This window comes from Octodon degus, unplaced genomic scaffold (assembly GCF_000260255.1).
Source record: "Octodon degus isolate 3935 unplaced genomic scaffold, OctDeg1.0 scaffold00175, whole genome shotgun sequence".
Classification (NCBI taxonomy): domain Eukaryota; kingdom Metazoa; phylum Chordata; class Mammalia; order Rodentia; family Octodontidae; genus Octodon; species Octodon degus.
Genome location: NW_004524751.1, coordinates 2,433,217 through 2,439,216, shown reverse-complemented (window position 1 = coordinate 2,439,216; position 6,000 = coordinate 2,433,217).

The window sequence follows — 6,000 nt, the reverse complement described above, 5'->3', positions numbered from 1 at the left end:
TCTTCTTCTTCTTCTTCTTCTTCTTCTTCTTCTTCTTCTTCTTCTTCTTCTTCTTCTTCTTCTTCTTCTTCTCCTTCTTCTTCTTCTTCTTTTTTTTTTTTTCAGAACTGGGGATTGAACTCAGACCCTTAGTGCTTGACAGACAAGCGCTTATTTTACTGAGCCATCTCCCTGGCCCTTCTGGAGCAATAATGGTCCTCAGACAAAGGATGAGGAATTCGGAAATCACACATTGACTTTTTAATATTATGAGCAGAAATGATAATTTCATTTCACGGGTTATAACAGTTGACTAAACTGCCCTGAGTTTAAGCAGGACAGAGAAATAAAATCTTCCTATGGCGAAGAATACTTGAGGTATACCTGAGGTCTGAACAGAGATTTTTTAAACATTCATAAAATCAATCTGCCGCAGTGCAGGTCTCAGGTAAGAAACGTTAAACAATAAAAGGCAAAATAAAAGCTGGCTTCAGCTGTACCCTGGGGCATGTAAATATGTAATTTTGACAAATGAGGCTATGATCTGGACACCTGAGGTGTCCATATACAGTGTCAGGAGTGCTAACTTTTAGAAATACTTTGGAAAGAAATTTGTTATTATATTGTAAATTAAAAAAGATTATAAAATCTCTCTGACTTGTATTCATTGAAATATATATCAAAGTACACTTTCACAGGTTTGTTAGGAGACACATGCAAGAATATTGTAGAAAATTTGCATTTGATACATTCAAATTAAAAATATCTTAAATTTATGTGAATAATAAATTGAATGCATTATTAATATTTATGTACTTTAATGTGGCCCAAATAATTACATGGGCAATATTTACATAATAAAATCATGTCCAACAATCGTTAACTGTACCTTACCTAAAATGTTTTTTTCAAAGCTTATTATATAATAAAGATAGAATTTATGAATTAACATATGATACAACTCTATCAATGGAAACCTCAAAATAAGGAAGCAAGTCATTTAAAAATACTTGTATTGATTGTCTTATGATAGTAAGGATGTATATACATAGCGAAAAATTAGACATTTGACCAAAAATATTTATTATTTAAAATCATAATGGAAAAGCAAAATAATCATAGTTTATAAGCTTTTATGCGCAAAGAACTATCCATACACTCCCATCTTCATTCTTCTGCTTGATTTGTTAACGTCAGGAACATATTAGTAATTGAAATTTTTCCTGCTTAAGTCTACATAAAAAGAATAAAAGTTTTTCTGCTTAATTACAACTAAGATTTGGTTTAATTTTAGTGCTATCATATATTGGTTTAAAAATAATTATTTTCAGGATATCAAGTTGGATTGGAGTAACAATGCACCCAATATAATGTTTCTACATTGCTCAAAAATTATGTCTTCTCATTTAAGAACAAAACTGAGTTTACATCTTAAAGAAAAATCCTCTTCACAGCAGTAATCGTATTTTCTTCAAGCAATTTCTGTTTCGACCTTTGCCAATCTGACAAGATTTCAGGCATACAAATTGCAGTGTGCTTAGTTTAGCCAAATCAACTTGAAAAGTTCTGCCCATAAAAATCTCTCACTTCTCTAGCTCTCAAACAGATTTAAATGAGGAAAATCTGGTTCTTAATGTTCTCCTGGTAAGGTTGCTTAGCGACCACTCCACCCTGCAGCTCAGACTGTGGTTTAGGTGTAAAGTTAACTATTCCAACTCTCTCAGAAATACAAGTGAACATGAAAACAAATGTAAAAAATATACAGGCCAAAGCCATTTGGGATGTCTTTGTTTGGGTAAATGGAGCTTAGTTCTATAAGACATCAGCTTTATTTTATTCTTTGTAAATCAGATTTCCCAAGCAGCTAATTCATAATTTTAGAATTAATCACTGGTTTATTTGATTACTATTTAAAAAGATTCATCTTCACTGATCTAAAAAAGTTCAGTTTAAAATAGCCCTTATGTATTAGGTGACTTTTAAAGACATCGATAAACATAGTAACTAAGTGAATATTTTATTTAAATTCATTTTTTTATTTTCAAAGGGAGATGACTTGGAAAGAAAACACACTGTATAATTTATTGTAAGATTACAAATTTAAGTCAGTTTCAAAGAAAATGTAAGATGTATAAACTACTATTCCATGACATATCTATATATGTATTTTTTCTATAGTTTTTATCCCTTATGTTGTCAAATTTTAAGTTGGTTAAATATTAATAAAGGGTTCTAATCAGAAAATCACAATGAAAATAATATCAAATACTCAACTTCCATGTTTACTGAAGTCTTTATTTGACCAGTATTCTATTTAATGTTACTTATGTCTATGAATTTTTAACTTGAACTTGTTACAAAAATTTCATTGAAAGATTTTTGGAAGAAAAAAAAATGTTATATTCTTTGTGTCATCAGCATGCCCAGAAAATGAGTAGAAAACCGTTATGCCTAACCTGACACATTGTTAGCATTAAATATTGGATCTTATAAAGCTTTCTCTTTAGATTAATTAGTTGTAAAAAATAGCCAAACTAATTTGTAGAAATGTATAATTTCACAATACATAAAACTAATCAAAATTTGCTATCATTTATGGGTTTGTTGTAAATCTTACTCTCCAATTATTTGCCTGAAATCATAAAGAGAACTTTGAATTTTCTCTTATTCACTAATTAAGTGAGAATAGTAGCATAATTAATACTTGTTGAGATGCATAATTGAAGTACATTGTATTTAAGAATGAGAATTGTTGCATTCCTCAGAAAAATCTATATTGGCTTAATATGTTCCAGGGAATTATAAAGTATGAAGAATGAAAAATATTTATAGTAAAAGTAAACTAGATTCAAAACTGTTGCTGCCTTGTTTGCTTATCAGTGTTCTTACATGAAAATTACCTTCTACCATGAAAAGAAAATTATTTTAAGTAGTTTCCAAAGCTGATTATAATGTGAACATTATCACTGAAGAGAAAAAGCTTTAATTCCTGTTCCTTTGCTGTCTTATAATAAAACTAAAACATTTTCATTTGCAAAGTGACAAACATTTCAAAACAAGCAAGTAATACTTAAATAAAGAATAAAGCTGAAAAGCTAGATAGACTGAAGGCTGAAACCAGCATGGGAATTAGAAATTGAGAGTCCCGATCTCATGCAAAATAACACTATTTTGAATATGCATGACAGTACTTCTGTGCATAAAATCCTGGATCGTCTTCTGTATTCAGCTATAAGGAATTTATTAAAAAAAGTAATAAAACAAATTGTAGACAAATTATAAACATTATTTTCATGAGACGTATTTCTTAGATTGATCAGTTCAATAGTAGCTATGCAACATGGATCACAGAATTTCCTAAGTGGGAATTTAGTGCCTCGAAGTTGTCTTTAAATCCGCTCTCTGTTGTTGACCTAGTGCTCTCTTGTTGTGCTGAGTGTGCCCACGGCAGTTCTTCCTGTCAGTGCCTGAAAAGAAGCATTGATTCTCTCCTAACTATTCAGCACAGCACAGCCCAGCAGATTAAGAGAGGTGCTAATGGCAAGAGCGGAAGAAGGAACCGTTCAGAGGCATGGGGAGGCATATAAGACTCAGAAAGGAAGTTATAGCCGGCATTAAAGAACAAACACATAGAGAGAGAGGCATTTATTGAAGAGTATAAAAATGGATATAAAAAACAGGGCAGCCAATGAGAAAGAAAAAGATAAAAGAAGGGAAGAGAGGTATTCCTTGAATAAACAAGCAACATTTGGGTAGAAAGGGAGGTGGAGGGAATAAAGGTGAGATGACAGGAGGAGCTGTTTTACAAAAGTGTGAGCTCGCACTAAAGAAGTTCAGCTTCTCATTCAACAAAGGGCTGGAAGTTTCTCGGCACAGGCTGCAATACCTTTTGCTGTACTAGAAAATGAAATGTTAAAAGGTTTTATTATTGCACTGGAGCAGATAATTAGGCAATTAAAACTATTAAAATTTGATAGCATATCAGTACTATAAAGCATGCCTGGCAACTTTTCAAGCCAAGACTTGGCTTTGAAATGTAACTCTTGTTTTTAAAACTGGTAGTGCTTTGTTGCTTTGCATCACTGAGAAACAAATATTGAAGGTAGAAATAGTGTTTACCTTCATAGAAAAGTTACATATTTATAAGAAATTCATGAATCGAAAGTAAAGGAAAAGAGGTGTGGAGTGTGAGAAAAGATTTATGAATTAAATATAACCATGAGTTCAGAATAATTCTTTGAGAGAAAGGCTAACATCAAAGTCCTTTGTACCCAGGGCATCAGCATTCACATCACTATTGAATAGTTACACATTTTTATGATTTCAAATACATAGAGATGCATTACATACAAATACAATAATGTAAGGGAAAATATCTTAGAAATTAGAAAACTGAAATTCAATTTAAGATTGATGACATTTCTGACAGATGAAGATTGCTTAAGCCTTGAAGTACTATGCAAATTAGAATTAGTAAGGATTTTCTAGTACTTTGATACTAAGAGAACAGTAAGTGGAATCTGAAGGGTAACTAGGACAGAATGGAAAATGTTTTCCTTCTGGACAAATTAAGTCTCCTTTGTTACTGTTCCTCAAAAATATCATCATCTCTAGTTCTCTTTGACCATTACTATAGCAACCTCAAGGTCTGGTTTGTATTATAAAAATAAACTTAGATATTTAACTAAAAGAATTCCAAAAGTCCAACCAATTTTTGATTGTTTGCTTAAAGTCCTAATTAGTCATAGTTAAAATGTGCATGATATCCGATTTCATCTTTTGTATTTTGGACAAAGATTAGATCAAACTTAGAAAATTTTGTAACACTTAAAAAATTTCCAGCAATGTATTCAATATAAATTTCTGGGTCTAGGGAGATAGCTCGGTGATCTAAATGCCTGCCTGGCAAGTGTAAGGACCTAGGTTCGATTCCCAGTATTGCATGCCGTGCTGGCCCTGTGCCCCTGTGCCAGCCACTAAAACTGGGTGCGGTGGTGCACACCTGAAATCCCAGCACTGGGGAGGCTGAAGACGGGAGGGCCACTAGAAGTCCGAGCAGCATAGTGAGACCCCATATCAAATAAATAAAGAAATAAAAGATTTGCAAAAATTTAAACATAAATTTCAGAGTAAAATGTGTTACAGTGGCTTAGAAGTGCTGTTTGTCACATTAGAGTATCACTGAAGACTTAATCTGTCAGGAAAAACCATGACTGTCCATAATAAAATAAAGAAAATTTATCTACTGAATTGAACAAACCTCATTTCAGAGAGGTATTTAATGAACCCATGTTTAAGCTTGCCAGACAAGCTAACTGATTAATAATATGCTAAAAGCATATTATTATATCCTACTTTCTTTTGGAAAGATATATTCATTAAAATTTTACCACATAGCCATATTTATAGTAAGAAGAGAACATTTCCACTGACCAGGGGCAAAGAGAGCATACTGAATTGAGAGTAGGTGTTAAGGTCATAGGTCTACTTGAGAGACAAGGCAAAAATACGGATTTTTGAGAAATGGACATTAAGACTTACACAATATTCACAGTTAGAAGTTCTTTGAATAAAAATCAAAGGTCAGGGCCAGGCAGATGGCTCAGTAGAATAAGCACTTCCCTAGGAAGTGCAAAGGTCTGAGTTCAATCCTTGTTTCTGGAAAAAAAAATAAAAAAATAAAATAAAATAAAATAAAAGGTCAAAGAGGAATTGTATTGTTTGCTGACGTACCTGTCTCTTGTCTTAGGCCTTTACCTGAAGAAAGTTACTAACAGACTGAAGTACAGGAGAACCAACCGTTAAGTAACTGAAAGCATAAGCCACTAAATGTCATTTTTATTAAAAAAGGATGCAAATTAAATTTACAATGGATGGCATCTGAAATCACAGTGACATTAAAACTTCTCATACAGTAACAAATATATGCACTCATTTAGAATTTACCAGAAATGAAAAAAAAAAAGAGTGGAAAATGGTGAAAAGAACCTACAAAGACATTCTAAAAGATGACCACTGCCA